The sequence below is a fragment of the Notolabrus celidotus genome, chromosome 16 (genome assembly GCF_009762535.1).
Source record: "Notolabrus celidotus isolate fNotCel1 chromosome 16, fNotCel1.pri, whole genome shotgun sequence".
Taxonomy (NCBI): domain Eukaryota; kingdom Metazoa; phylum Chordata; class Actinopteri; order Labriformes; family Labridae; genus Notolabrus; species Notolabrus celidotus.
In genome coordinates this window covers 22,418,115-22,441,330 of record NC_048287.1, presented here as the reverse complement: position 1 = coordinate 22,441,330, position 23,216 = coordinate 22,418,115, and the positions used below count along the sequence as shown (strand labels likewise).

Below are 23,216 nucleotides of genomic sequence, written 5' to 3'. Positions count from 1 at the left end.
AGGAAATGAAGACATGCAAAATGAAGCCTTTTAGTAACTATTCCCCTTAGCTTGACTATTTCTTTCAGGCGTCGGATACTTTTTTAAGCAACATCCCTGCCAGAAAATGATGGATTACTCATTTAAAAGGACACAATTACCATATTAAGTAGGCCTGTTTTATAATGCATGAATTAGATCCATCTGGAGATACGAAACTGTAAGGACAAAGCAGCACTATCATTTCTGGCCGGCCATGTTTATTCCTTTGGAGATGTGTTTGATAATCCCAGGTCAATGCTATATACACGTATCTATAGAGATTAAGCCTCTGAGTCCAGTAATCCTTGATAGGATCTCTTATTCTAAAGCTACTACGGTAAAGATTAGACTATTTCTGGCTCCAAACAAGAGACACATTACTGAGTTTGTAGGCCAAAAACATTTAATGACTTGATATGTTACATTGGGGACAAAAAGGATGTACATCTGCAGGAGATATGGAAAGCATAAAATGCATCTTGACTGCAGCTGTAGTGATAAAAGAATTAATGTTTGAAGCATGTATCACAAAACCGACTTTTAATTAAACAGTTCAGAGCAGGTTTGGAGAACAGTACAGGTTATCTCCTGCTGTTTGTCCGCTTCAGCAGAGATCGGTACCTGTTTCGTGAAGCGTGATGTTCTACAGACTGGAACGTGTCCAGCTCACCCTCAGCTGTGGAGTTGGGTGGTTCAAAGCCCTTTGCCCAGCACGTAGCGATGCCCAGGGGCAGCAAGAGAGGAGACTGATCGAACTGTTTTTTACGTTGGGGTTGTCAGAGGTCTCCTAACTTCCTCACAAATCAATACGGGGCCTTAAACTGCAGCCAACCGGCTGAAACTGGCTGCAATCTCCTCTAAAACTCAGCCTGTGTCCACATTTCTCATCAGTAATGACTGAGCAGTTTGAAACAAGCCAAATGCCCCAGTGGGCCGGAGAACACTGACTCATGTTGTTCGCACACATTAATAATGCATTATAGCATGTAACACAGAATAATTAACTCTGCTGCTAAATACGAGCTCGGTCCAGAGTGCCGTTCTGTCAGGATGCTGTTTGCAGAGAGTGAGAGGAAGAGAGAAGGATGATGACTAAGCCCGCCATCTTTGTTGTGAATGATTATAGGCTTTACACTTGTTTTCTTTATTTGTTTGCCTTGCATTAAGTTATTCACTACGTCTACAAGAAGGGGTTGAATTAGAGAGATATTAAGCCAGGCAGAACTTTCTCTATACCGTCCAAATGATCGTGTTTGTGTGCTAATACAATAACTTCTCTTCATGGAGCTGTGCTGGTGTCAGTGTGACACCTGAGGTTCAGCACTGATGACAGAAATGAGAATTGTTTTGAACACGACAAAGAGGCATGATTCAAGCTTTGGACTGTTTGTTCTGGGAGAAGGTAACCTAATGGCTTCTGTCATAACCTGATGAAATATTTGAGTATTTTTGACATCTGATAAAAAAATTGATTCTTTGATCCTTAAAATAATAAAAAAATTTAATGAAATAGATATAGATATCGTTGTCAAGACCTGTGTGATACAATTATAGATATGAGGGGACCGAATATGGATACAGGTACAGTCACAAAGGTTAACATTAAAACAGATGTGTGTTTTATGGATTAATACTGTATCGCTGTATTGTGATATTATCGTTATTGAGGGCAAGTATCGCGGATCGTGAGTCACCCGGCGATTCCCACCCTAGTGCTAATTTCATGACTTGATACAGACTCTAAGAAAAAAATTCTGCTCATACTAATGAAGTATTAAAGGTGACATATCATGCAAAATCGACTTTTTAATGGTTCTCTACCTGAAATATGTGTCCCTGGCATGTTGACAAACCCCCCGAAAATGAAAAATATCCATTCTGCCCCTGTTCTGATTTCTTCACCTTTCTGTAAATGTGTGCTGAAAAGAGCCGTTTCAGTTTTCAGTGTTTTTCATACGTCACAACGACATCCAGTCTGTAACAGAAGTCAGAGCTCGGAGCTTGTTCAGCCCAAAGACTGCATAAAATACAACTCATTTCCTCCTCCGTTTTTCATTCCCTGCACACGTGTGCTAACAAGGAGCTTAGGAGGGAGGGATGCTAGTTGTAGGCTGTCTTAATAAACACAAAGGTCAGTTTTACTCCCCACGTCTGCAGGTTTGAAGATCTAGTGGATAATTTTTATTTTTCATGGATAAGTGCTAGCGCTATTTAGCATAGACACATAGCTACATGTTCGTAGCTGTGTACCAAGACACACATCGACATACTGACAAATAAAACAACAAGAAACACTAAATCTGTGACCAATCGTTCAGAAAGGTCCTGCTGCAGGCGCCTCTCGGTCAGGATCAGATTCTGGATTAAATTCAGAGGGTTGAAGTAACGCAGGTCTGTGAGCAGCCGTGTATATTCAGCCAACATGTAAACATTAGATCATCATGCATGACAGCCGAGGCCACATCCACTTCCTGAGGGGTCGTGGTCAGAGAGCTCATTCTTATTTAGAGGCACAGACACAGAAAACAGCCTGTTCTGAGCAGGGCTGAAAAAGAGGGGTTTACAGGCATGCCAAAATCTGATTTCAAAGTGTTTCTTTGAACAATAAACTTCAAAGACATGTTTTGGGGACCTCTTAGACCAATATATTTTGATGAAAAAGAGCGTAATATGTCACCTTTAAGGTAGAATACACAGCACTACATTTAGACCATGAATGGTCCTACTCTATTGTTTACACACATTGTCTATGTGTATACTTTATGTCTCCTCTGCTGTTGTTTTCTTGATGACGGAAAAGAAATCTCCACTAAAGTCCAGGTCACATTGGCTGCACATTACAAACACACTGATTCTGATTGTTATTTTCATTCTGCCAGCTCTAATCTAACCAATGTAACAATCTAATTGATCACTTAAGTGTAATTGGAATCACTTGAAGCTTTATGCTCCAATCCATGTTAGCCATGCTTCAGTCCCCCTCGAACACTGATCTTTTTTTTATCCTCTCTCTCTCTCTCTGTCTCTCTTTCTCTCGCTCTCCTTTTCCATCCCCGGTGGTTCTGGTCCGCTGCTCCCCCTCCATCTCCCCTGCTCTTTATTGACTGTTGAGTGTAAGGCGGTGTTAAACCAGCATCGATGTAATAGTGGGCATTAGCCCTTTGAACTGCCCTTAATCTGACTGTAATAAACCCACATTTATTCTGGTGGCAGAGGCTCTTCTTCTTCCACACATATAAACACACACACACACACACATACAGTATATATGTATATGTATATATATATATAAATATTTGTGGATAGATATCTGGAGAGTGTGAGGGCAGGAGGAGAAAGATGGTCATTGCTATGGGGATAGCGTATCCTGTCAGAAGCTCTTCTGCGGCGCGGTGTACTAGAGCCGTGCTTGAAACTCGCCTTTAATTGGAATGTAATTGGAGAAGCACCATTGATCATGAATCACATTCAGCTCCATCTCCCTCCTCCCTGAACTCAGGGCTGCTCCTTTTTCCACTCACTGACTCTGACTCTTTCTCTCCCTCCTGCATACCTCCTCTCCTCCTCCTCCTCCTCCTCCTCCTCCTCCCCCTCCTCCTCCTCCTCCTCCTCCTCCTCCTCCTCCTCCTCCTCCACCTCCTCTACCTCCTCCTCCACCTCCTCTACCTCCTCCTGCTCCCGTAAGGAGGATGTCAGTCATGTGCAGTGGAGCGACGCAGAGGAACAAGGCCCCCTACTGGGTCCAGAGCGTGTGGGTCAATGTGTGTCTGGGGCACAAACAGCCAGAAACAGGAAAAAAAGGGAGGGAAGAAGAGGATAGGGGAATTGAGGGGGAGAGAAGAAGAGATTAAGAGAAAAGAGGGTGGGAGCGATGAGATGGAGCCGCAGGAGTTGAATCATTTGTAATAGCTTGCGCGCTCTATTGCGCCATTTCATCCAGCATTTAGTTAAGCGAGATTTGTTTTGTTTTTGCCTTTGTTGCTGGGAACGCTCGGAGAAGTCAATTTGTTGGCTCATTTGTCAAATGCTGGACTGCGTCAGTGGCATCTCAGCCGGTCTCATGGAGCGGAGAAAAGCTCTCTCACTCAGCGGCAGTGTAGATGGGATTCAGGCTGCTGGAGATTGCCTGTGTACCATGTTAAATGTGGACTGCAAAACAATGAAAACTGAGGGCACGAGCAGCGTAACCTTTGTCTCAAATTGATTCTTAAGTGGAACAGGGCAGCGTGAGCGACAAGGCAAGAGGGAGGCAAAGAAAGAAATGAGGGGAAAAGAGAGGTGGTGATATACTGAATACAGTGACATAGAATAAACACTTTTAGTTATATCTGAATTGCAATTTTTGAATAAGCTTACAAATTGTCCAATAAAAGTGTCTTAAGCTACAGATGATGGATTTGTTAACTCAATGAAAAATGTTGATGGCAACAGTGAGCTAATTGTGAGTCATAACTAGCTAAAAGTTTTAATTTTATGAGCTGGCCAAGCACTTGAGACATTGTGACTTCATTAATTAGCCTACTGTTATATCTGGACATGCTGAGAGTATTGGCCAAGATCTTATGTTAGCTTATGTCCCATGTGCTTAACTTAAAAGTGTTTTACTTTCTTTTTTCTGCTTAAATGATTGTGTTTGAGTCTGAGTGTCTGTTTCTGTGTGTACTAGAGTGAGTGCATGCCTGGTGTCAGTCTCAGGGCGGTACAGGACCGGAGCTTTTGTCTCGTGCAGGGCTGAGGTGAAGCAGGAGACAGAGGTGAGGGTGTCCTTGTGTTTTGGCATCCCTGGATTTTCCTTGAACTGAAAGCGATAACATCTCCAAGGCCCCTGTCCCATATAAAAATCAGTTCGAATGTATCAGCACATACAAACCTGTTTGTTTCTGCACACTGCCTGACCAATGCACCCTCTTAATAGCAGGAAACTGCACAGTTGACTTTGGACCAGGTTTTAGTTGGTCGATGGTGCAGTTGCCTTCTGAATCCTCAAGAATGCCACAGACCCCAGAAAAATATACCTATAACTTCAACTTTGTCAAGGATAACTTGGGTAACTGCATGAAATGCAAATTAATTCCAAGAAAAATGTAGAGCTGGTGTGAAATGTGATTCCAGTTACATCTATACAGATGAGTCTTCATTTGGAAGTTTTGACTGTATATAGATATTTTGGTGCAAACTCATGCACAGGGGCAATGTAGCTGATTAAGTCATGGTTTTGACCATAGACTGTAAAAAAAAAAAAGGACGATGTTGCTCCGCCTTTTCCTGTTGTACAGTTTTGAAGCCAAAAAATCCTGTTCGAATGCGCAGCCATTTTGCTGCCAGAGTCTGCGCTGTAGAGAATTTCTGTGTTGCCACTGTAACGAGCTCTGCCCTACAGCGCTGCGTCACGAGATCCTATGGAGTTTTTCTCTAGGGCAGCTGTCAATCAAAGCAAACCCGGATGTAAAACCCCGTTTTTTAACCTCTAATAACTAACGGAAAAGAAACTTTTCAGAAAAAAGAGGCCTTGAACACAAAACAGTCAAATAATAACTACATATTACCACGGATGTGAGAAACATTTGTACGATGTGTATTTGTTTTTTAAAGTTTGACTGCAGCCCCATTCGAATGAATGGGTGAGACAGAGTTTTTGACCTATACTGCAGCCAGCCACCAGAGGGAGCAGTTTTTGTGGAAGCCTCACTTCCAACCGAGCGATCAGACGTCCATTTCTTTTTACAGTCTATGGTTTTGATGCCAAGCATCTTTCGCTATCCAAAACACACAAGTTTGACTTATTGATAAAATGTCCAGGATCCGTCAGGTCTATGACAGAACAGATGCTGATGTTGGTTTAAAGTAGACAACTCCATTTATGGAAAGTTCAATGACTTTTATGCAAGTGTTAGTTACGTTTTCTCACTCTATTCCTCCTTTACTCTGCAAATCTTCTACAGATCACTGCAGGAGCCCTTATTTAAATAATTGCAATTGATAACTGACTAAAAATAAACTTATCTGAATAATGAACAATTGCACTAAAAACAAGAAATCTGCACGATGAATGATTTAACGTGAATTTTATTTGTATTGTTCGGCTCATGTCTCATCTGTTAACATAGAGGAGGCGGGCTTTATGACCTTTCCTGCAGTCAGTCACTAGACGGGAGCTCTGACTGTTTTGCTTCACTCTCAGGGAGCAGTTGTGCCATTCATCTAATGTCTAATTTTGTAGGTTTAGCAAAAATAATCAGCTTTCTATCTTCTGTGACGCTCAACAATAACGTCAAATCTAGATTGACAAAGGAGAATCAGAGTGGCTGAGCAGAGTCCATGTATTTGGTTGCAGAGAGAAACATGACTTAGCCTCCGTAGCTGCTGAGGTTGCCAGGTGCAACAGAGTGACGTCACTATTGTTCGGCTCAGAGATAATGGATGTCCATTTCTCATGCCTGCTTGTTGGAAAATTGCGTCATCAGTAGATGCTAGCACCATTACCACAGCACCACATGCAGATGCAATGGTTAGGGATGTCTGCATTCACAAATATGATCTGATAGCTTGCAAATAAGTGTGTGAAGAGCCTGTCTTCTAGAGCTGAGATGCCTGTAGGCTGAAATCGTTGCCATATAAAAAGCCAATTTAAAGAACTAATACGTCCGGTACAATCAGCTCCAGGGTAATCAGGAAACATGCCTTGTATGCACACAGCCAGTTTGAGGTAAATAAAGCAAATTGCACTTCAATATTAGTGAGGTAGTATAATTAACTTTAAATACATTGCTGTCTGTTCAATTCAACAACACCAGAGAGGTGTTGTAATCTATTGCAGCAGCCTGGATCTAGATCATTTATGTTTGGAGGTTTCATAAACAAGCCAGTTATTGTTCACGACACAGTTGAAGCATATCACTCGTCTTTTAAAGCTGACCTTCAGGATTCAGTTCTGACGTGTGTGAAGCACAAAGTAACACAAGCAGTGACAGTGCAGAGCTGTCAGAAGTACAATTAGGGGTTGTCAGTTGGATACAGTATCAAAGCATCAGCAGACTCATGAGCAGCAGACATTATTTTCATAACGTGACAACTTTGTGGCTGTAATTATCGATATAAAACCACTTTACATGTCATGATTAAAGCTGAATGTTATCAGTTGGTTTTAACTTTATCTGTGGAATAGAGGAATGTATAAAAGCTGTGTAGACTTTTCAATCAAATCAGACTTTATTCAGTTTGACAGCAGGAAGTCACAGCCTGCAGGGAGTTCTTCCTCTGAGCTGCTTTCAGACTGTCTAAGGGGTAGGAATAAAAATAAGTACACCCATGTGCAGAAAACATATGGTTGAATTTATACTAGGGATGGGCAATGATTTTCGAATATGCGTTAACTTAGTAAAAATCAAAGAGTTACTGCTAATATTTTCTCGTTCTAAAAGTACAATTTTTCATCTTTTTTACCGGTGTCTGGTTTTAATATGGTATTCCCACCAGACGGTGGCTATTGAGCGTCTTAAAGCTGTTTGCTAACCACATTAAGTAATAGAAGAAGAAGAATGCTAACTGCATTATAGCAAAAGAAGAAGAAAACATTAGCGGCAGTTGCGGCGACTTTCTCCGTTTCTGAATTTTACAGTACTACACACGTTTTTTCTGGAGACTGAGCATGGCTATAAAATGTAAACACACACACCACGCAGCGTCAAAGAAACAACGACATAAAGATCAAGACTAACACTCAGTGCCCGCTACTAGCAGCACCTCGTCCTGCTGCTGGGTGGAATTGTTTGAATAATCGATGAATAGATGTCAATGATTATCGTAATTTATACATAATCCGTGTATCATTCGTTTATTCGATTTTCAAAATAAAACCAAGAATGAAAAAATGAGAAAACGACTTGTTTTCTCAAAATTCGTTTCTAAAACGCAATTAAAAACACGGATAACAACTCTATTTCTGATTTCCGTTTTTGTGCTCAAATGAAAAATGGGGAAAACGGATAATGAGAGTTTTATCTGATTTCAACATTTTAATCTGGCGGAGCTTGAGTGACCCGGAAGTGAACTTTACTCAGACGTCAAGAGAAGAAGAAACGGGCTTAAGCGTGAATGTAGCACCTGTAAAAAGATGTTTTGGTATATTGATTTTATTTTAATATTCAGTTATCTTTATTAACTGTAATTAAAAGCAATATTCTGTATTATTTTCATTTTTGGTTTTATTTTGAAAATCGAATGAACGAATGATACACGGATTATACATGAACGAATATGCTGGATGTATTTCTACTGAGAATTTTCAATTTTAAGACACTAAAATCCACATTTCTATTTCTGAAATTGGTTTGACAGAAACTTCTATTTATAGCAGCGCTCAATAACACTGGTACAATCATGTTTTCCAGGTAAAGTCTGCAGAGGCCTCTGCAGTTTTCTCCGGTTCCAGCGCCACACCTGTTTTAGCGGGACCTGCCACTAATGCTTTCTTCTTTTGTTATTTGATGGCGGGTAGAAAACAGCTTTCAGATTGGCTACAGCCACCAGCTGGTAGCTATGTTTTTACATTTATTGTCGGATGTGGCTTCTTGACTGTGTTTGTAGCCGCTGTAACAAAAGAATGTCTATTTACCTCTTTCTTCATCCATTTAATGCTTTCAAAGTTCTTTTTTGGAGTGCATATTGTCTTTATTTGACAGGACAGATGAGGGGTAGTAGGGGACCCTTGGCTGCTGCAGTGAGGACTATACCTTCTGTGTGCGCTATAACTGCTGAGCTGAACCATGACCCTCATCCAGACACATTTTACACAACCCAGACTGCCTTTGTTATGTGATCATGATGAAAAAGTATCCTTCTTCTTGTACATTGGCCCCCAACCTTGAGCCGAGTTTTTAACATGCAGAAAACAATCTTAGTTTCTTCTGTGCATTGACTGTGAGTATAAATCTGTAGCTGCAATTAGACATTTTTCTTCAGCAGCCAAAACGACGACTGAACGAGGAGATAGGAGAGCCTGATTGTGCCTGAAACTAGAGCAGGGTCAGGAAACTTCTTGGATATTTATGAGACATGAAGAGTGACATGAAAATGTGATCAAATGGACGAGACGGTGAGAGAGATGAGTGTTTGAAAGAGTGGCGATTACTGAAGAGGGTCTGATAACTGATGTCAGGCTGCAGAATTAGAGAGAGAAACGAGAGCAAACAACAAAACGACACCCAGCAATCAAACAGACAAACACAAAACGACGATGACTCCATGAAAAAGAGGGAAATGAATGTGGAAATGAAACAGGGGAAGAGGGAGGTTGAGAGTCGGGGTGAGGAGATTGAGAAAGAGAGTAAAAGAGCAAGCAAAAGGGAGGAGGTTGTTGTTTTAAGATCAGTACGGATGAGTGCGTTTCCCCTCTCTGGGGAGGACGACCATCGGCTCTCTGTGTCTGTCACTCCACTCGTTTATGCCTCGCTTGGATAGAGAGGTAAAGGGCACCGAGTCGTCCGGGTGCGTGTGTGTTTCATGTGAGAATGGGGGTGATTTGGAAAGAAATGTTATGCTCTTTTCATTGCAGAATGAGTCACCTTTCCTTTTATTAGGTTGTTTTTCTCTCTCCCCGTCCCCTCTCCTCTTCTTCCCTCATAAATGCAGGTTGTAGAGCTCTTCAGGTGTGTAGCTGTTCAGTCTTGTATTTTTCCACGTGTACACACAATTTGATAAGCTGTTGTAATGTGACAGGCGTTGAGATGTGAGTGACCACTGGTCTGGCTCCAGGCAGCATTATGAGGACTATATTTTGGTGTGTTTTAGTTTTCTTTTTTTCGTCCCGTACTTTGAAAGCAAAAAGTATGCATACAAAAATTCCAGAGAGAAAGAGCCAGAAGAAAAGTCCTTTAAATGCCTTTTTCCCCCCAAAACAACGCTACAAATGTTCAGCTTTAAGATTATGAAAGCTAATCTTTATCAATAAAGTAATATCTTATCTTATCTCATTTTATCTTTACATTTCATAAGATCCAAGTCTAAAAATAGTCAGACAGTTCTGCTTCTTATGCTGCTTGCATGGCAACTGACCTTTATTTTGAAATTTTTTTTTTTTCCTTTTCTTTTTTTGTATCTACGATTCATAGGCCAAAACTGAAACTATGAGTTACTGTAGAGGAAGGACTTTACAGGTTTATTTAATGATATAAATGGCCTTGCACTCTTATTGTTGTACTGATATATACAGATGAAAGTATTCACAAATTTCATCTTTCTGATTGAGTTGAACATTGATATTTTCAAAGTTATGTATTTTTGGGGGCTTTGTACCTTTAATGATAGCACAGCTGAAGAGAGACAGGAAATGTGGGGAGTAGAGAGCTGGGGAAGACGTGCAGCAAATGGTTGCTGCCGGGAGTCGAACCGGCAACCTCTGCGACGAGGACTGTGGCCTCTGTATGTGGGGCGCTTGGACCGCTAGGCCACCTAGGAGAGATTATTAGTGCTCCTCTTGGTTGCTTATTAATTAACTTATATATATTTTTTTTTTTTCTTAACTCACACGACGGCTCAAAAGATATTAAGATTACCAGTTTTGCCCATTTAAGGACATGGCTGACTTGATTGACAGGTGGGAACACTCTCGATGACAATTGGCTTCAAAACAGCGCTTCAGATATTTTATTTATACAGTCTATGGTCAACACCTACCGGCTGCATTTTCAGAACGAGGAGGCTGACTTCCTGCGCCGCTCGATCTGCTCCGTGAAGATTGTTGCGTCGTGCTCAGGCATCCAGCAAAAATAGAAGTCTTGTGTATCTGATCTGGAGTGCTCCAACCTGCTGGTTCAGTGATGCAGCCAGAACGCAACGGAGTGGATCCAGTGGAAGTTAACACATTGACTAGAATAGAATAGAATAAAGATGTATCAGATCCGGTGCCGTGACAGATTGGAGACAGACCTGACACAGATCTGGTTGAATATGGCAATTCCAGCTACACCTCTTGGCCTGTAGGTCTTTTTCAACAGGGCAAACGCTATCATTGGGCTTAATACCTCCATTCAGGACTCAACGGGCGACGTCACTGAGACTATGTCCATGTTTTATACGGTCTATGACACCAGTGTCTTGCTTTTCAGAGCATCTTACTACCCCTCTACTGAAGGGTTGGAATAAGTCCAAAAATACTCCACAAGTACAGGTAAAATGATAGTTTTATAAAATCATTGATGTACACAAAGTGACTTTGTTGCAGTATTGATTGTTATCTCAATGACTCTCATTCCGGCCCTGCCCTCTTAAAATCACGAGCTAATGAAATTAGTTTTGCATTGGCAGGACTCCACATGCTCCTGTGAAAGCATGGAAAATCCTGGGATACCTTTTATTCACAAGAGCACATTAAACAACCCAATAAATGAATAAAAAATGACAATAGGATAAATGTCATAGCTGCTTTTACGGTCTGTGTTTAAGTATCTGGAGGGATGAAACCCCATCATTTCACTTTATAACACTGACTGTCTGACATCTGATATTTAATTAAAGGCCTGTATTAGTCAAATGAATTAGAGGGCTGATTTATTCCTCCAAACCAAGCAATAAGTAATATCCTCCCCTCCCTAATCTGCTCTGTTCCAACGTGATAACGCTCACTTAGTTTAAATGACAATGTGTGAAATGGTCCAGTTTTGGTGCTCATATTGCATCAGTGTTGTAGTGAACTGGCTGCAGCCTCTCAGACAAAGTTATCATTGTTTTTGCAGGGAGGCAGACCTGTCACCCTGAGTGTGTGTGTTTAGCCTGTTTGCCATGAAGGTTATCAGGCCGGTGCACAAACTAGACTAGAGGTGGAGGGGAGGCGGCACGGCTCCCCACAGGTTAGGAGGAATAAGTATGCAGCACTGGTTCTTATTTTCACCTGTGTGTGTGTGTGTTTGGGTGGCTGTCTGTCCATGTGTCTGTTTTCCTGCCTGTCTCTTTTGTGTTTGTGTGTTTGTGTGTATGTGTGTATGTGTGTTTGTGTGTGTGTGTGTGTGTGTGTGTGTGTGTGTGTGTGTGTGTGTGTGTGTGTGTGTGTGTGTGTGTGTGTGTGTGTGTCTGTGTCTGTGTCTGTGTCTGTGTCTGTGTCTGTGTGTCTGTGTGAGAGTGTGCAGAATCTCCCAGCAGGAGCAGCCAAAGAGCGCTCCTCCTAATGTCATCCTGTGGCCGTCCTCCAGCTAGAAGCCGGCGGCGCGCTCTCCTCCCTCCAATGTCACCTTTTCTCTCTCCCCATCCTACTTTTCTCCTCCTCCTCCTCCTCCTCCTCCTCCTCCTCCTCCTCCTCCTCCTCCTCCTCCTCCTCCTCCTCCTCCTCCAGCACCTCCTCCTCCTTCTCTCTCCTCCCTCTCTCTTTCTGTCTCCCTCCCTGTTTGTCATTTTTCATCATCGGTTCGTGTTTGCTAATCTCCGTCCTTTCTCTGCTCTCCGTCTCAATTCATCATCTCCACTTGGGTCTGGTGCTGAAGGTTACTGAATCGCTGATAGAGAGAAGAAGACAAGGAGTAGACGATCATAGAGACTGACAGTGAAGGAGGGAGGGAGAGTAGGGGAGGTTATGCTCTTATCTCTCTCTCTCCCTCTTTCTGCCCTCTTCTTTTGTTTTTTGTCTGTTTGCATCTCTGCATCCCTTTCCCTCCCTCTGTTTCTCTTCCTTCCTTTCCCTCCTTCTGTTTCTCTTTCTTCCTTTCCCTCCATCTTTGCGCCTCCTCTCCTGATCTCTGCCCCAACCATCTGCCTCCTCCTGTCATTTCTACCCCTGACATCGCTCACCTCTTCCTCTCTCCCTCCTCCCCCTCCTTCCCCTCCCTCCTCCGTCTCCTCCTGCTGATCCCTGCAAACTGACAGCCGTCAATTTCCGACAGATGGACGTGCTTCACAGAAACGGCATGTGAAGTGTGTGTCAGTTTGGGCCTAATGCGATGTGAAGCCTGTTAGCATGACCCGTGTGGACGAGGTCGACTCTCAGCCCGGGACAGAGCGTGTTTACTGTTTGATTTGTGTATGTTAAATACGGTCAGATCACCTTGTCTTCCAGGCCCCGGTGCAAAGAAATGCAAAAGTACACACACGCAGACACACATCTCAGTACATTAGACTTTTAGTGTATCCTATCTCTGCACACATAAGGTCACATTCAGAGCTCCTGTATGCCTCGCTACACAGGCCGGCTGCATTAGGGGCCAGAGGAATCGTGGCAAAGCGGCCAGCCTGTCTCTATCTGAAATTCTAATCACCGCTCGCAGACATTACTATTCAGTCTGTGCTCCTGCCGGCTGCTTGCGCAACAGCGAAAAGCTTTGCACTAAAGTTTTGGTTAAACCGTGAAGGCCGAAGCTCATTTCATAACACCCACATTTGTGTAACATATTGATAAACACAATCCGCCTCGAACTCCCAGCCTGTCTGCTTTCACCTTGGCTAAAACTTCAAAACAATGTTTTTTCTTTTCAGATCTGTCGCCTTTGCCACCATTTATTTAAGCATTAAACATCTTTTCTTAATAATCTTCCCTCTCATCTTTCAATTTTCCCTCCGTTCCTTTTCTTCCGCCCCCTTTAAAGCGTTTCACCTCTCCACTATCTCAGCACCCGGGTGCACACACACGCACACACACACACACACGCACGCACACACGCACACACACATACTTCCCCCTCTATTTGACTCAACTCTTATCTTCCCTTCTATATATTCCTTCATCTCTTCTTCTTTTTCCGATCCTTTTTCTCTATCTTCACTCCCTCTCTGTGCCCTTTATCACTTCCCCTCTCCGTCCTCTCCCATGGCTGAAATGAAACCCCCGTCGGCGTGAGCCCGGCCTGCCACACGGACCCGAGAAACAGACCTTGAAAAACAAGATAAAGTGCATCAAAACTGCAATGGGGCTCACCGCTCCGTGGGCAGTGTGTATATTTTTGGATACCATTTCACATTTTTACACCCTCCCCGCCCTTCTCCAACCAGTGTGAGTACGTCTCTCTCTCCCTCCCTACGTCTGCTCCGCCTTTTCCCTCCTCTTCCTCCTCAGACAGACATTGTCGCAGTCCTGACAGTGAGGCGAGTCTGCAGTGATTAACATTGATTAAAGTGGCTAACGAGTCTCCTTTTCATTCTGCTGCTGTGAGTGTGCATGTGTGGTTGTCAGAGTGTGTGTGTGTGTTTTTTTATTTGTGTATGTGTGTATGTGTGTGCCTTTGTGCTCAGAATGTGTCCATAAAGCTGTCACTCATCTGGGTTGGGTGTGAGAGGAAAGAAAAGCCCAGCTGTGAGTGCTTAGCAGTTAAGGTGTGTGTGTTTACCAGCATTGTACAGAGATGAATATGTGGGTTTGTGTGTGTACTTGTGTAGTTGTGGGTATAGCATAGTATACAGCGCACATGGAGCACACTCATCAATTAAGCTGCCTGTTTAGGAAAGACTCGCATTCTTGGTTTTCTGCCACACAAACATTTAACACACAAACCTGCACAAAGAGAGCTGAGCAACCTGGAGCTTCATCCAATCAAGTGACCAATCAAATGGCTCATTTTTATCAAGAACAATGAAGTGTGTCAAGGTGTTTCAATATTTGAATGTGTGTAATTTCTTTTTTTTTCCATGGCACTGTCAGTTTTTTTTTTTCTAATCTCGTCTGCGGTGGAAAATTTGCAGTGGATGGATTTGATGTTTAGAGAGAAAAGTATTTTTAGAGAGAAATTAAAAGCTGTTATCTATAATTTTTGTCACAACAGATAACTTGTAGTTTAATGTTAAAAGAATAGTTCAGATTATTTGATGTGGGGTGGTATGAGGCACTTATTGGTTTGTATGTTAGCCACAGGGGATGCCGACCAGCCTGGCCCCTTTGTTGAGAAAAAACGGAAAGCAGAAGCTGCACTCACTTTTGACACCTCGCAAAAAAACAAACTATCCCTTAAAGGGTTCTCTTCAACTCTGAAGTTCCCTTCAGCTTAACTGGGACATTTTAGCGTCTTTCATCGTGCTGTTTTTGTTTTGGAACTTGGAGCTGATATCGGTCTCATTAGCACCGTTTGTAACGTGAATGGTACTGATAAGCTATCTGTTTATTACCTTACCATTCCTTTTTTTTATGTCACAAAGAATAACTAACAGATTTTATGTTGAGTGCCTTAATAACATGGGTTAGCATTTATCTTCAACCAAAACAAAATCTGTCTCCAAAACCTTGTCAAGTAGTTTTGGGTTGCTACAAAACTAAGTCGTTGTTTTCCACAGTCATTAATTGAAAATATTTTAATGTGAAATATTTTTCAGCACCCTTTGGTCGAGTAATCATTGCTTTTTGTTGTTGTTAGTTACTTAACAGCTTAATTTTGAGCAGCTTACTTGATGTTGCATATGTATTATTGCTAACTTGACTTCGTAGTCCTGAACTTGCCAAACTGACACAACAGTAGTATCTATTTACTGTTTTTTAGGTAGGTTGAGGCCATTAACCAAGCTGCTGTGTTTGATGCACAGAGAGGTAGAACAGGAAGCATGTAGCCTAAGTAAAGAGATGTTCGCAAGTAGGGTTGCAAAATTCTGGGAATTTTCTAAGTTGGAAACTTTCCATGGGAATTAACAGGAATGTATGGCAATTAACAGGAATAGACCAGAAATTTACTAAATTGAAGGTTGGCTCTTAATAGGGAACTTAAATATAGTTGGGGAAAATATATTTTAGCATACTCCTGACTAAAACAACCAGATTTCATGCAAATACAGTGGAATATCTATGCTATTCCTCAATCACATGCACATAGCACACTGCTTACTGCAGGGCTATTGAGACAACGCCCCCTACATGCACTGTGCATTCCTACATCACATGCACAGATGATTTCTTGAATCCTGGACCTTTTGAGCTCAGAGCACAAGACTATTGAAGCCACACATTTGAGCCTGTGGGCTACACAAAGTGAACTAAGTTTTGCTTATATTATGTGGTAATATATTTAACAAATTTGATGTATGGTACTAATGTTTAACTTACAATTATCACATATAAATGTATTCATACAAATGTATTTCCATTAAATTACCCTCAATTCCCATAAATTCCCATAATTCCCATGAAAAGTAAACCGGGAATTTTCCACCCCTTTGCAACCCTATTCGGAAGTGACTAAGTTCCCAGTCGTTTTGACAGAAATTTTAAATTTGACCAACTTACGTGTCTAGAGGTAATATAACACTAGCAGAAGTAGCACCACCAGCCTTTGGTCCTGCTTGCAGGTTGACGTCCACATGTCTGTGCTGGTTGCACATTGCTCCACTTTAACCAGACACAACCTACGTACAACTCTAGCTCCACTTTAAAGACAAAACACTGCCAAACCACGCTGTTCTATAGGTATGCATTACATCCTTATCCCTGCTAACTTACAAATTTGCCACAACAATGTATCAGGGTTGCGTTGTAGCATGTCACGCGTAAGTCAAATCATAGCAAGTAAGAGAAAAACAATTTGGATTACCATTTACCAATAAAAAAATCAACTTGGGCCCAAATCTTCATCCACACTTTACGTCGACCTTGTTAGAATTATAGCAAAACAGAAGCTTCATTTTGAGAGATGAAGACGACACAATCAAACCATCACACTGCAGTTCCACTAGAGGTTGAGAAATGGTGATATTGAAGATCTGCCCTTTTCTTTGCTGCATAAAAGCACACCAAATTGACATTCAAAAAGGTGGTATGGTCCGTTGAGCTTTAAACAAAAGCCGAGCATTTGCATGAGCTGTGTGACCCAGGTGTGATTGAGCGTGTTGATTTAGTGCTGTATGGTACCTGAGCACAGGAGCCGGAGCACTAACCCTGCTGGCCGAGGCGGCGCAGGCTGAGTGAGCCTTTGAGGTGCACAGATTCACATCCGACATGGCTGCCTGAGCCATAAGAACAACTCCATGAATTATGAAAGGGCACAAGCTCTTCGCCGGGCTGCTCTGAGAGGGGGAGGGATGGAGGGAGAGATAACTGCACACTGTAGATAGATAGAAAGATAGTGTAGAGTGAAGCAAAGTGGAAAAAAGAAAGGAGAGAGAGATGCTCTGGCACAATAAACGAGGGAGATAAAGTGTGCATGTGTAGTGGAGTGAAAGAGTGTTTGTTTTGGAGTGAGGAGGAAAAGTGTGTGCTTGTCTTTGTGTGATTTTTGCCTGCATGTGAGAGTGTGTGTATGCATCCTTCTTAAATGTAACCAGCTGTGTAACCGTGCCATCAGATTTGGGCTCATCAGTGGGCAACATTTTCACACAGACACAACATACACCACGCAGGCTTTGTTCCAGCCTCTTCAAACCGCTTCCACTGCGGAGGTGTGACAGCACGCGAGGAGGGGATCTGCTGCTGCCCACCAATTCCAAACCTCAGCATAAAACAGAGGAGAGAAAGAGACGGGAGATTTTTTTTGGCACCAATTATCTAATGTGTGATCTCGGGGCCTGGCTGCCTGTCACGAGCAGCCTCTGGTTTATTCTGTCTTTTAATCTTTCGAGTAATCTTTTTCGCCACTGCTGAGCCGGTGTCGCCGCAGTGAACTCCAAGACAAGGCAATTCCATTAGGGGATGGCATGAGGCGGCATTCATTAATGGCCCCGGCCAGATGCTGGGGGGAGGCGGTGGGCGTTAGGATTTGATTTGATTCCTTGAGATAATGTATTGTGCCTCATCACAAAGTTGTTCCAGAAAGGAGGTTTCCATATTCAGGAGAGGAGGCATTGTGGCTTCAAAGAGAGCAGGTGGATATCCTTGAGTATCATTGTTCGGTGTAACAACCCGTCTCCCGTCTCCTGCCAGCACTCGCTTTTTGTTCCAGGTCTATATCTCTGTGAAGCCTCACCTGAGCCTGCTCAGTATTCAAGGCTCCCCAACTGTCCTCTCAAATCCTCCTTCAATCTATTTGAAGTGTTAAAAGAGACTCCATGTAGCGTCTTAGGTTCCTGCACCAGCATCCTTCTCCTTTTACTGTCTTCATTCATCACCCTGCAGCAGTCGTGGTGTTAGAAATCGGCCTGGAGAAGTAAACATTTTTAAAAAATGACTCATATTAAACACATTTAAAGTTACAGACCGCAATATCTAGCAGGATTTAGTAGAACAGACTTGGAAGGAATTAAATTTAATTAGGGTTGCAAAAAAATTCCGTAAAGTTTCCGGTAAATTTCCATGGGAAGTTAAGCTGGGGAATTTTGGAAATATTCCAAATTGGAAAATTTCCATGGGAATTTATGGGAATTTATAGGAGTTAACTGGGAATTGAGGGTAATTTAATGGAACGGTATCATATCCAAGCATCAATATGTTTTGTTATAAGCAGACATCCATCCAAAATAATACAATTAAAACAGATGTATTTGTAAGTAGAACTTTATCAAGTGTTAAATATTTTAATGAACAATCAATTATTTCATTGAAGAACAAAAACATGAATGTTGAGTTAAATATTACTCATCCCCCCGACCCAACCCATTCAAAAATTAGCAAGAATGCAATTTCAACAAAGTCCCATTCAACATGCAAATAAAAAAGCTCCTTCCCTCAAGCTTCTCAAGCCTAGCCTCTGCATTTTTGCTAAATCCATTCAGGCAATGGGCTCTTCCTGGGTCTCATCAACATCTTCCATGTCCACTTCCTCAACATCAAACTCCAACTCTTCCTCTTCAGTGTCACTGTCTAGCCTTGTTGAGGATGGCTCTGCATATATATTCAACTGTACTTGCATGAAATCTGGTTGTTTTAGTCAGGATTATACTAAAATATATTTTCCCAACTATATTTAAGTTCCCTATTAAGAGCCAACCTTCAATTTAATAAATTCCTGGTCTATTCCTGTTAACTGCCATACATTCCCGTTAATTTCCGTTTATTCCCATGGAAAGTTTCCAACTTTGAAGTTCCCAGAATTTTGCAACCCTAAATATAATATTCAAAGGTGTGTTTAAGTTGGCACATTATTAGCTGATTTTTCTTCCTCATTAAGTTATAATCAAATATTTAAAGAAAGTGGAGGTAAACTGTTGTAAGTGCTAGTTTGATTGAGACTCCTAAATTCAATGCATTAAGTGTCCAGCAGAGGTGCAACTCTAGGTGTAACGTTAGGAGCCAGTAGGTTTGTGTCATAGACTGTATAAAACAACAGACAGAACAACAGCTATCTTAACCCTCCTGTTATGTTGCGTGTCAAATTGACCCTTTTTAAAGTCTATTTTAGGCAATATATGCCTTCCAAACCAGCTAAATGCAGCATAAAAACTGGGCAGCATGTGACAGAAGAGGTGTTGTGTGAATTTATCAACAACACTTCATAAAAAATAAAAACATTCAAAATGTAAAATAAAATAAGATAAAATCTATGTCATATAAAACTATTGTATTTATATTTAGGGCTTTCCAAATAATTGAAATGAAAAACAAGTGAGTTATCCTCATTGAACCATGATCTGTGAGAATTAAGAACACCAATGGACTAAATCTTGATTTAAATGGTTAGTAATGGAGTTAAAAATGAGATTTAAAAAAAATGTGTCTTGGGATTTTTTGGGATTCTGACACTTTTGGATAATCGGATATTCCCCGGGTCAAATTGACCCAGGAACATTATTGCTGTTCCAGAGAAACAAACATAACGGGAGGGTTTAGTGCAGCCAGAAGTTTTAGAGCTCCTCTAGTGTCAGTCTGCAGTATTGGGCTTAAAGCCTGCCTCCTCCACTATAACAGATGAAACATGGGTCAATCTAGAAAATTTAATTACACATCAGTTGTATCTCTCTCACTCAAACGGTTGCACTTTCAGCTTTCTGCACTATGTCCTGCTCTGCTTGAACGCCTGCACTCATCAGCAAACAGCAGCTGTGCTGTTAGTTACTGTCCTGTAAACATGCTAATCAATGCATCACAGTGAATGCTTTTTATTATCTCTGTAGTATAAGCACCTATATGTACCTGCAACCTTCACATACATGGCCTTGGGAGACGATATAAAGGAGCAGAAAGATAGAGCCAGAGGAAAATGAAGGTATGAAAGGAGGCACAAAAGATGGAGAGACTGGTGGTAGAGAGGGCAAGAAAGAACAATAAGAGCATATGAACTGCCAGTGACGCAGAAAGGAACAGAAGACGTGGGCTGAATATGGTCAATTATTTAAAGAAAAAGTCTGACATACCTTGGGAGCTGCTTTTGAACATGCTTGTCTAGTATCACCTGCTAATGGGCCGCAGATTGACACCCTACCTGGGCCCCTCGTCCCAGTCCTTCTCTCTCTCTCTCTCAGTCTCTATCCTCCTGTACGTGCTCTTATCGCTGCTCTCTGGTGAATCGTGTAAATAATTACTCCATGACCACTCTGCTGTGCAAGCTGCAGGCTTGTTTGCACAAAGAAAAGGAGGATATATTTTAAAAGGGCGATGGGTTATTTTAAGAAAAATGGGTGAATTATTTATGGAGGCCAGCTCGGTTGTGTTTGTGCATCTGTACATTGGGTGTATTTGAGGAAGCTGGAAATGACGTAATCAGACGCTTGTTATATGCCAAATGAAGCGTGTAAGTTGATGTCTTTAGCCTCATTCATCAGGGAGTGTGTGTGTTTTTCTTTGACATTTCATTTCTAGTTTGAAATGTGCATGAGTGTGTGTGTGTTTGTATGTGTTTGGTGGCCTTTTGGGGGGCTGCGTACCTACATGAAACCCTGCGGTTGCCATGGCTCAGAGATAAAAGAGCAGATTATTCTACTTGGCATCCATTAGGGCTGGCGCAGCCTGAATATCGTCCAGTCTAAATCTGACCCAGAACTACTTTCCTTCATCTTTCTTTCGTCTTTTTTTCACATCTTACCCTCTCTCTCTCTCTCTCTCTGTCTCTCTCTCTGTCTCTCTCTCTTTCTCCCTTTCTCTCCTCTCTTTGTTCTTTTTCCTCTCCCTCATTCTCACAGGGAAAGAGAGAAAGAGAGGGATATGTGTGCCAGCTGAGAGTAGCAGCTTAAAGACTGAGGGTTTTTTTTTCTTGAAAGTGTACACCCTACTGTGGTTGACTTCCTGTGAGAGCGGCGAGCTTTTCACACGCTGAACTTCAAAGCTTGCATACCGCTCTTAGTAAAGATAATAGAAGTGGCTGAATCCTCTGATGGCTCATGAGCCCCTCTGGATTTTGACTTATGTTTCCTCATCTGTTGGGATGTCAGGGTTTACCTGCATGCTGGTCCAGGTGCCGTTTTTATTTAGTTATCCTTCAGATTTACGATTTCAAACCTGACATGAACCCTCAGAGTTGTTTTCCTAAGTGTGTCCTCTGCTCTGTCAGGGGGCAGACAGTCGGAGAAAGCCGAGATAAGCGTTTTTGTCTACGGCCGTGGCGGGTTGGCGGGAGCTGCCTGGCACCCTCACTGAGGGCGTGTGCTGTGGAGAATTCATCTTGATGAGAGCTGCTTTTGTGTGTCACAGCCTCCCTGCTATCTCGCCCCTCTGTCTGTCTGACTCTCTCTCTCTCTCTCTTTCTCAGGCCAGCGTTTGTTACATATGACCCTGAAAATATACACCAAATTTTCTGTTATTCGAGTTGTGACACTGAAAGTGAAGCCAAACCGTGAGTAGTGCTTTGGCTTCCTTTTACCTCAAGTCATTACTTACACTTTACAACAGCCTCTTTTCCTTTGATGCATCTACTTTAGAGTGGGTGGATCAGTTGTAGCACAGATGAATCAAGCATATTGATTGATGATCTTGCAGCTTTATGTTCCAAAAAATGTCTTTCAACTGATTGACAACAAAATGAGTGAGTCAGAGTAGGTTCTCTCCTTGACTAAGGTTTTTTACATATTTTAAATGTATAGTTTTGTCTTCTAAACTCCATTCCCTGGTATATTATTCATCACTCTTTGAATTTAAACTGTGTGTCCATTATGCTGCAGGAACCGCGGATATGAGGTCTTGTAGCGTGAATGGATTTACAGATGTTTAAAAGCAGGATAGCAAACAAATATTAACAGAATAAACAGCCTGTCAAACATACTATATTGAAGTAGTAGAGGTAAACTCTCAAAACTGTATTATACCTGTATTCTTTCTAAAGGTGTAAATATAGCAGTACAAAACCTTCATGTCACTTAATGAACTCAATAAACATTACTATACTATACTATACTATACTATACTATACTATACTATACTATACCTACGATACAATACGATACGACACCAAGCTATGAAGCCCATGCGGAAGTGTTATAAACTGCAATTCATCGAGAATCCGCTTGAGGCTGTCTGCAGAAACACCAGAAACCACATAGACATGAATGGGAAAAAGACGATCTTTGCAGCATTAATAAACATGTTTACAGCCTGGTTCAAAAAACGGCTACTTAGCTAATCTCTCTATCGGCACACACTGTACGGGGGGTGAATTTTGTTCTAATGCGATGGTTCAGAAGATATTAAGATTATGAGTTTTTGCCCAAATAAGGACATGACTGACTTGACTCCTGTTCGGGAACACATAGCTGTTGGCTCAGAGGCTCAAACTCCTCCCCTTTACGTCACACTCTGCCTGGTTGAGTTCCGCATTTCCAATATGGCCGCCGCCGTCGATTGGCTTCAAAACAGCGCTCAGGAACAGATGGGTGACGTCCCGGATGCTACGTCCATATTTTATACAGTCTATGTACGACACCACACGATACCATACCATATGATACAAAGCGGTACAGCGATTTTTACAACCAAATGGGTAATGTCATGTTGGCTACATTCTGCGCCCGTCAATCAGTTTATGTACCTTGTTAACTATCCTTTTTTTTGTAAATGAGTGAGTGATGTTTCATAAGCAATAGATAGAATCTTAAAAAGCTCAACTTTCTCATCAAAAAGAATAAAAAACAAAAAACAACAACCTGCTTTGTATTTTTATCCTGTCATTTTAGCAATCATAAAACCCCCTGTTTGAAATGTCCTGTTTAAAGAGAAGTAGTACCAGGTCAGTGATGTTTCTTCATTCTGTACTTCATGTTGAAGTCTAAGCTTATCTACACAGTTTGGATTTCACCATTATATTTATTTAATATTGCCGTCTCCTTTCCAATTCTATTTCCAAATTCATATTCAAATATCTACTGAGCTCCACATTCAACAGCTGGAAACACCACATATCCAATCTATTTTAGTGTGTCAATCCACACCTGTATCCCTGAAC

At 41.8% G+C, this 23,216-nt stretch overlaps 1 protein-coding gene across 1 annotated transcript in view; it reads left to right on the top strand.

Moving 5' to 3' along the window:
- efna3a (ephrin-A3a) overlaps positions 1-23,216 on the top strand; it is an 83,775-nt gene that overhangs the window by 28,619 nt on the left and 31,940 nt on the right. The gene's annotated exons all lie outside the window — the stretch shown is intronic.